The following is a 10,527-nucleotide window of genomic DNA, read 5'->3' as shown; positions in this document are numbered from 1 at the left end:
TGAACATTTACAACTCTGAATGATATAATGCAATTAAGACTCTCTATAACACTCTAATTTGCATATCTCATTATATAGAGTGACACCATTAGAAGACATGTGTTGAAGCTTTCAAAACGATTATGATATGTGAATGCATTATGGGATGAATATGTTTTGCTGAACCAAGATTGTACAGCATTCACAGGCATACTTAGGCTAGCAAGTGCTTCTTGAGGAAGTGATTTCTCTGAGCAAATGTCAAACACATTCTTTATTTTGCTTGTCTTCCTTATGAACACAGGCACAAAAGGCCAAAATAAGAAATAAATACTGTAAAACAAGTTTTGGAAGACAGGAATTATTCAAACACAATTAGCTAGGCTTCTTATACTGTTTGCCCCTCGAGGTCTGCCCTTCCGCTTGGCTTTGGCCCATTGGAGGCACCAGCGGTGGGGAGAGATAGAGGTATCAGTTTTCCTGGGCTTCTTCCATGGTGGACCAAGATTTAGCGGTGACTGCATTTGGAGGAAGATTTCCATGAAATGAACGAAGCTTAAGCTTCAGAACCACTCACAAATTCAGGCTCTTTCCAAGGCCTAGGGCGTGGCTTCAACAGTTTTTGCATGGTTGTACTTTTTTGTTAAAAGGAAAAAAATGTTCTGACATTAAAGAGGATATTTGAAAAGAAATTTTAGAATATTTCCATAATACATCATAGATTTTCAAAATCCAAGCAAGAAATAGATTCCTGATTAGGAGACAAATGAAGGATACTTCCTTTTATCATCTCTAAATATATTATTTAAAAAACTGAGAGATAAGCAATGAAATATGAAACAAAAATGGTAAATTGAATGATTAAATTAGCAGAAGCTATTTTGATAATGAGAAATAAAGTAAAATTTATTTTTAGATTTTACTAAAAGCTATAATTCATTAAGAGGAAGAGATAAATTATGAATGAAAAGAATGAAACTGCTCTTAAATTGTTTGATAATCTAATTAACAAAGAGAAATGAATCATACAGACATATTGGAGAAAGATATAAAGTTGCTGATGGTTTGACACGAAGACATCGACAAAGATAATAGAAAACTCACAATAAGATCCTATAATGAGGACAGTTAGGACAAACTAGTTAATGACTATTGTCAACTCAAATAGTATTTAATATTAGTTGCTACACAAGAAAACTTGAAATCTTATAGCTTAGATATGTCAGACACTTAATAGATGGTTTCCAAAATTTGAATACAAAACAAAAAATTTACATGACAGTAATAATAGGAACTGTGAAGCTACATATTGTAATAGCTGATTCTAAATTCACAATGATGAAAAATTTCAATCCATAATGTTAGAGAAAATACTTATTTTCTCCTTATAAAAATTGATCTTAAAATTATATGAAGAAGCAACCAGAATGTGCAACAAAAGAAGTCAGATAAAAGATGTATCAGAACTGTTTCTGGTAGTTAATAAAATAAATATTTTCTAGATTTTGCTATGTTTATGATATTTATTTGATTTTTAAAATTTGAGCTTTTTTAAAATTTTAAAATATTTACATTCATTCCTAATCTTATACTTGTAATTTTACTTAAGTTTTTCCTAAAGGGAGTACTTTAAATTATGTAAACTGGAGCCCTGTAAAACCTGAAGCATGGCCCCTCTCTACACGACAGCTCTAACTGAGATCTGATAATAGCTCTCTCACCTTGACCCTTTGGGCCTAACGATAATAAGTGTTAGACACTCAGTCCTATTGACTCTTTGTGACCCCCTGGATTGTAGTCTGGCAGGCTCCTCTGGTCCATGGGATTCTCTAGGCAAGAATACTGGAGTGTGTTGCCATGCCTTTCTCCAGAGGATCTTCCCAGGGATCGAACCCTGGTCTCCTGCCCTGCATGCAATTTCTTTACTGTCTGAGCCACCAGGAAAGTCCAAGGGTAGGAACGATAGTAACCCCTTCTTGATTTTATGATTCCCTGAGGAATTCATCGTCTTTTTTGGTTTCTCAACCTTGGCACAGTGACATTTTGGCTGGATAATTCTTTGTCATGGGGACTGTCCTGTGTGGTGTAAAATGCTTACTATTACCCTTTGCCTTTACACATTAAATTCCAGTAGCACTTCTCATGTTCTGAAAAGCAAAATTGTCTCCAGACATTACCAAATATCTCCTGAGGGGGGGAAAAATATCATCCTCAGTTGAGGACCCCTGTCTTAAAAGCTTATCAGTGGTCCCTTTATTAAAATCCCTTTGAATACCCCTTTTGGCTTGCCATATTTTTTTCTAAAACAATTATCAAAATGATAGGAACATATTTACAATTTTGAGAGGTTAAAAATATGTATTGTACCATTTCTTCCATTAAAAAACTATGCATTACATTTCTGTAAATATAATGCATAGATTTTTAAAACATATAATGCATAGTTTTAAAATGAAAGAAATGATATAGTACACATTTTTAACTTCTCAAAATTTTTAATCTGTTCCTATCATTTTGAGAATTGTTTTAGAAAAAAGTGGCAAGCTGAAAGGGATAATGAAAGGGATTTTAATAAAGGGGCTTCCCAGGTGGCACAGTGGGAAGGAATCAGCCTGCCAGTGCAAGAGATACAGGAGAGGCAGGAGACAAGGGTTTGATCCCTGGGTCAGGAGGATCCTCTAGAGTAAGAAATGGCTACTCACTCCAGTATACTTGCCTGGAAAATTCCATGGACAAAGGAGCCTGGTGGGCTGCAATCCGTGGGGTCAGAAAGAGTTGGACACAATTGAACGACTGAGTAAGTGTGAAGTAATAGTCTGAAGCAAATTATTTCTAAATGCTAAGTCATTTTTAAAAAGAAAAATATGCAAACATATATAACAAATATAAAAATGAGAAAAGGAAAATACATTCTAGACAGAAAAAAAGCATAATGTCATTACCTAAATGCGGTGAAGAAAAAACAAAACCCTGAAAATAGTTGAAACTGCTCAGAATTTAAGCAAAAACAAACAAACAAACAAACAAAAAACCAAACCAACAAACAGGGAGTATCATAGAAGAAACAAAAGAGAGGTAGGTTTAGATGGCACTTTCGGTGATGGAAAGTGAAGGGTGTTAGCAAATCCTCTTTTTTCAAATCCAACTGAATTCTTTTTGCTGTTGAGTTGAAGGAGTTCCTTACAGAAAGTTGACCTTTGAGCAGTGTGAATGCTGGGGACTCCAACCGTCTGCACAGTAAAAAATCAGAGCATAACCTATTGATGGCCCTCCTTATCTTCATTTCCCCATCAATGCAATCAACAAACTGTGGATTGTGTAGTACTGTAGTATTTCCTATCGAAAGAAAAATCCCTGTATAACTGGACCATGACAATCTAAACCTGTGTTGTTTAAGAGTCACTGTAATTCAGAAATTATGATCAGATATGTGATTTGCAAATTTTTTTCCCATTCTGTAGGTTGCCTTTTCACTCTTGACAGTTTGCTACACAGAAGTTTTTTGGATTGATGTAGTTCTACTTGTTGTATGTATTTGTTTATTTGCTTTTACTATCTGTGCTTTTGATGTTGTATGCATGAAATCATCACTAAGGACAATGCCATTAAGCTTTCCCTATGTTTTCATCTAGGAGTTTTACAGTTTCAGGTCTTACTTTTAAGTCTTCCATCTATCTTGAGTTGATTTTTGTGTATGGTGTAGGATAAAGGCCCAGTTTCATTCTTTTGCATTTGGTGTCCAGTTTACCCAGCACCACTTAAAGAGACTATCCATTTCCTACTGTGAATTCTTAATGTCCTTGTTGAAGGTCAGCTGAGCTTATATGTGTATATTTATTTCTGGACTCCTCAATTCCATTGTTCTATATGTCTGTTTTTATGTCAGTATCATACCGTTTACTATAGCTTTGTAATAATATATTTTGAAATCATGAAGTGTAATGCTTTCAGCTTTTTCTTCTTCTCAAGACTGTTTTGATTATTTCAGATTTGTTATGATTTTATATGAATTTTAGAGATTTTTGCTATTTTTATTAAAAAACCGTTGGAATCTTGATAGAGATTGCATTGAGTATGTTGATCACTTTAATTTTTAAATTAATTTATTTTTAAATGAAGCAAAGATAAATATTTGTAATGATAAAAGGTGCAATTCACAAAGAAAATAGATGCTGTAAACCAACAGATGACTAACACCAAAGAAACAAGGATACATAAAGCAAAAATCAGAAGAAATATAAGAAAAGAGAGAAATACATAATCATAGTGAGACATATTAACATTTCTCTGAGAATAGTTTACCAAGTACAGAAAAAATAAGAATAGAAGCATTTTTAATAATGTCATTAATAATTTAAATATATTTCTATTTATATTAACTTGTATTAATCTTATATCCTACACAAATATATTTAAAATTTTGTATCTCATATGTTGTTATTAGACGTCCATAGGACATTTAGAAAAACTGGCAAAAAGATAAGCATTACTAAATTTTAAAAGGAGAACTCTTTTTTTTTGTAATTCATTTATACATATATACATTTATTGTTTCTGAAAATTTCCACTATAGGTTATTAGACGATATTGACTATAGTCCCCTGTGCTATATAGTAAAACTTTGTTGCATATATATTTTTTAAAATTAGAAATCTAGAATTCTATTTAAGTTAAGTCAAACAAGTGGAATCAAAATATCATAAAGTTTTTAGCCAAGCAAAAATTCATAAGTTTTCTAAAATATATATTATCATATTATTTATATGTATGTATATGAGAGCTTTTCTACTGTGCTTGATAAAGACTTGAGAAGTAACATAAAAAAGGAAGAGATGGAAAAATTGGAAAACATAGGCCATATGGACATTTTATCATTAACATTTCATCCATTAACATGGATTTTTCTCCACTTATTGTGTCTGTTTTAATTTCTATCATCAATGTTTCATAGTTTTCAGTATGCAAGCCTTTTAGTTCCTTGATTAAATTTACTCCTAAGTATTTTATTCTTTTTGATGTAATTGTTAATGAGGTTGATTTACTAATTTCCTTTTCAGATAGTTCATGTTGGTGTATAGCAATGTAACTGATTTTTGTATATTGATCACATATGCTACAACTTGATTAAGTTTGTTTACTAGTTCCAACAGCTCTTTCTATGGAGTCTTTGGGGTTTTCTACACACATGATCAAAACTAAAATGAGATATCACTTTACACATGGGTCAGGATGGCTATTATTAAAAAAATAAAAGACAACAAGTGTCAATAAGGATGTTGTGAAGTTGGAACCCTTTTACACTTTTGATGGGAGTGCAAAATGATGTAGTCTCTGGAAAAAGGTATGCAAGTTCATCAGAAAATTAAAAATAGAACTACCATGTGATTTAGCTATTTCACTTCTGGGTATTTCCCAAAAGGATTGAAATCAGGATATTGACGAGATATTAGCACTTCCATGTTCATTGTGGCACTGTTTGAAATATCCATGATGTGGAAACAATCTAAATGTTCATCAGTGGATAAATAAACATAGCAAATGTGGTTTATTCCTATAGTGAAATATTATTCAGCTCAAAAATAAAGAAATTATGCCATATGTGACAACATGCATAAACTTTGAGGACATTATTCCAAGTGAAAGTACCAGTTACAGAAAGGCAAATACTGCTTGATTCCACCTATACATCTAAAAATAGTAAAATTTATAGATATAGAGAATAGAATTAGGGTTGCCAGGGACTGGTAGGGTAGGGGAGGAGGGGATGAAGAACTGCTAATCAATGGCATAAAAGTTTCAGTTATGCAAGAGAATAAGTTCTAGAGATCTGATATGCAACACTGTGCCTGTGGTTAACAATACTGTATTGTATACTTACAAATCATGTTGTTTTCTTCCCACAATTAAAAAAAAATTCTTTAAAGCTGGATGAAATTCTCAAAAACAGTCTCCTGAAATTAATGAAAGGCAGGTGATGAGTTGAGAAATATTTGTTTATAAAAAACTGCTGAATGTTAGGTAAACCATGGGAGTTTAATGTTCATGCCTGGGGCTGTTCTCTTCTCTGCCATCCTTCCACACTATTCTTCTGCCTGGTTAATACAGTAATAAAACCAGTGCAGGGCTAGCTGTGAAAAACATCAGTTTCACTGCCAGAGAGGACTGGCTTAACTTAGAGGGGAGAGTAGGATTTCCCTGGTGGCTCAGACGGTAAAGCGTCTGTCTACAATATGGGAGACCCGGGTTCGACCCCTGGGTCAGGAAGATTCCCTGGAGAAGAAAATGGCAATCCACTCCAGTACTGTTGCCTGGAAAATCCCATGGACACAGGAGCCTGGTAGGCTACAGTCCATGGGGTCGCAAAGAGTCAGACATGACTGAGCGACTTTACTTCAGAGAGGAAAAAAAAAAAAAATAAAACCTAAGCTCATTGGTGTTGTCAAAAAAATAGCAAACTTGGAAGAAAATGAATGGAGAAAACTTAAAGTTCTCCTAGGCTAAGATGATAGCCATGTTTAGGGCAAGAAACAGACCAGCTGACAAGTACAATATTTAATAGGGAGATCCCAGAAATGAGATAGTAACTCTTGGACTAGATAAGCTCTATACCTTGCTGGCTGAGTGAAAGGCTGCGCACATAAGCAGGAAATACCAAAGAGAGACTTATATAAAGTAAAAGCTTAGGAAGACTTGAAAGAAGCTCTTGATCCACACACAGCTCCATCAGCAGAGGGGGGAAGCCATATCAGCTCAAGATGTTTGGATATATTCTCTGATCAAGCACTGTACAGCTGCTATGCAATCAGGATGACTCCTGGGAAACTAGCCTAAAAAGTGAAAAAAAAAAAAAAATTGAGCAGAGACATCAGTTCCCACACTGCATGGCAAAGAAAGTTTCCACAGATTAACTCCAGGCAAGTCATTAAAAAGAAAAACAAACAAAATGAAACAAACACACAAAAAATAGCAACAGTAACCTCCAGGAGTGGAACAGAATACAGAGTTGCTAAACTTTGATAGCCAGTTTTCAACAAAAATTGATGGAAAATTCAGAGCAACAGAGAAGTAGTTTCCTGAGTATTTTCCCTTTACTCAGGAAAAAATAAACAGCCAATACAAATTGGCACAAATGTTGGATTTAGCAAAAAAGATTCAAAGCAACTATTATAAATAGAATTAAAACAACTGTGTAATTATGTTAAAGGATTCAAAGAAAATGTGGTGATGATGACTCAATAAATATAAAATATCAATAAAGAATAGAAGCTATAAAATAGAACCAAGTGGACATTCTGTATTTGGAAAGTATGATGATCAAAATGAAAAATTCACTGGTTAGGTTAAGCAACAGATTTGAGATGGCAGAAAAATTGGTGACTTTGAAGATATGGTGAAAGAAATGAACCAATCTGAAGATCAGAAAGAAAAAAAAAAAAGGGAAAAATGAACAGAACATCAAAGACTCATGGGACAATATTTAAAAGCACTAACACACATGTAATGAAATTTTAGGAGAGGCGAATAGAGGGAACAATTTAGAAAATAGACTTGAAGAAGTAATAGATGAACAATGTTCAAATTTGGTAGAAAGCAATCTACAGACTCAAGGATCTCAATGAAACTCAAGTAGGATACACAAATATATACACATCTGGATACATTGTGTCAACCTGATGAAAGTGGCAAGAGAAAAAAGCTCATTGTATACAGAGGAACTACAGCATGTTTAATAAGTGACTTCTTTTCAGAAATAATGGAGGCCAGAAGGACAAGGAATGACATGTTCAAAGTGAGAAAGACGTAAAAGATCTTGTCAACCAAGAAAGTTATATTCCACAAAACTATTCTTCATACATGGAGAAGAATTAAAGATTATCCTAAGTGAAGAGTAAGAGTATGTGTTCCTAGACCTGCCATAGTATTCAGAAGTGTTTAGTGTTTAGAAGAAATACTAAAGGAAGTACTTCTTTAGGATGAAAGGAAATGACGCTAAAGGGTAACTTGAACTTATAGAAAGAAATGAAAAGAACCATGAACAGTAAACACACTGGCAAATAGAAAAGTCTGTATATTTTTCTTTTCTTAATTTCTTTGAAAGACAAGATTTTTAAAACAGTACTTATAACACGATTGTTTATTTGATAATGTACATAGGTAGAATATATACATTTAATAACACAAAGGAAGAGGGAATAAATCGGGTAATATTACAGCAAAATTTCTCTATTTTACTGGAATTTGGCAATATTAACACAAATCAGATTATGAACAGTTCAGATGCCTATTGTGATCTGCAGAGCAACCAGTAAGAAAATAATTAAAATAGGTAGTTAAAAATAAACCGAAAATTGAAACAATACACTAAATATATTGATTAGTTACAAAATAAAGGAGTATATATATATATAAAAAAAAGACCAGTGAAACGAAAATAGCATATATAGAAAACTGATAGCAAATGGCAGCTATAAATTCAACCATATCAATAATAACCTTAAATACAGATTAGCTTGGGCTTTGCTGGTGGCTCAATGGTAAAGAATCTGCCTGCCAATGCAGGAGACATGGGTGGGTTTGACCCATGGATTGGGAAGATCCCCTGGCATAGGAAATGACTGATAACACACTCCAGTATTCTTGTCCGGGAAATCCTGTGGACAAAGGAGCCTGGCGGGCTACAGTTCCTGGGGTCACAAAAGACTTAGCGACTAAGCAACAACAAGTTAGATTAAGATAAAAAGGAATAAACCACTGACATATACTAGTGTGAATGTACCTCACACACATGGTCAGTGAAAGAAGTCTGACACAAAAGACTATGATTTGTTTGATTCTATTTAAGTATACTTTTCAGAAAAGGCCAAACTATTGAGACAGAAAGTAGATTAGTGGTGGCTTGGGTTTGAGTGTAGGAGCAGGTTTGACAATAAGCAGGCATGAGGGACCCTCTTCCAACAACACAAGAGAAGACTCTACACATGGACATCACCAGATGGTCAACACCGAAATCAGATTGATTATATTCTTTGCAGCCAAAGATGGAGAAGCTCTATACAGTCAACAAAAACAAGACCGGGAGCTGACTATGGCTCAGATCATGAACTCCTTATTGCCAAATTCAGACTTAAATTGAAGAAAGTAGGGAAAACCGCTAGACCATTCAGGTATGACCTAAATCAAATCTCTTATGATTATACAGTGGAAATGAGAAATAGATTTAAGGGTCTAGATCTGATAGATAGAGTTCATGATAAACTATGGAATGAGGTTCATGACATTGTACAGGAGACAGGGATCAAGACCATCCCCATGGAAAAGAAATGCAAAAAAGCGAAATGGCTGTCTGGGGAGGCCTTACAAATAGCTGTGAAAAGAAGAGAGGCGAAAAGCAAAGGAGAAAAGGAAAGATACAAGCATCAGAATGCAGAGTTCCAAAGAATAGCAAGAAGAGATAAGAAAGCCTTCTTTAGCGATCAGTGAAAAGAAATAAAGGAAAAGAACAGAATGGGAAAGGCTAGAGATCTCTTCAAGAAAATTAGAGATACCAAGGGAACATTTCATGCAAAGATGGGCTCGATAAAGGACAGAAATGGTCTGAACCTAATAGAAGCAGAAGATATTAAGAAGAGGTGGCAAGAATACACAGAAGAACTGTTCAAAAAAGATCTTCATGACTCAGATAATCATGATGATGTGATCACTAATCTAGAGCCAGACATCTTGGAATGTGAAGTCAAGTGGGCCTTAGAAAGCATCACTATGAACAAAGCTAGTGGAGGTGATGGAATTCCAGTGGAGCTGTTTCAAATCCTGAAAGATGATGCTGTGAAAGTGCTGCACTCAATATGCCAGCAAGTTTGGAAAACTCAGCAGTGGCCACAGGACTGGAAAAGGTCAGTTTTCATTCCAATTCCAAAGAAAGGCAATGCCAAAGAATGCTCAAACTACTGCACAATTGCACTCATCTCACATGCTAGTAAAGTAACACTCAAAATTCTCCAAGCCAGGCTTCAGCAATACGTGAACCGTGAACTCCCTGATGTTCAAGCTGGTTTTAGAAAAGGCAGAGGAATCAGAGCTCAAATTGCCAACATCTGCTGGATCATGGAAAAATCAAGAGAGTTCCAGAAAAACATCTGCTTCTGCCCTATTGACTATGCCAAAGCCTTTGACTGTGTGGATCACAATAAACTGTGGAAACTTCTGAAAGAGATGGGAATACCAGACCACCTAACCTGCCTCTTGAGAAATCTGTATGCAAGTCAGGAAGCAACAGTTAGAACTGGACATGAAACAACAGACTGGTTCCAAATAGGAAAAGGAGTACGTCAAGGCTGTATATTGTCACCCTGCTTATTTAACTTCTATGCAGAGTACATCATGAGAAATGCTGGACTGGAAGAAACACAAGCTGGAATCAAGATTGCCAGGAAAAATATCAATAACCTCAGATATGCAGATGACACCACCCTTATGGCAGAAAGTGAAGAGGAGCTAAAAAGCCTCTTGATGAAAGTGAAAGAGGAGAGTGAAAAAATTGGCTTAAAG

Source organism: Capra hircus, chromosome 2, assembly GCF_001704415.2.
Source record: "Capra hircus breed San Clemente chromosome 2, ASM170441v1, whole genome shotgun sequence".
Lineage (NCBI taxonomy): Eukaryota > Metazoa > Chordata > Mammalia > Artiodactyla > Bovidae > Capra > Capra hircus.
The sequence above is the reverse complement of the archived record's forward strand: the minus strand, read 5'-3'. Positions refer to the sequence as shown.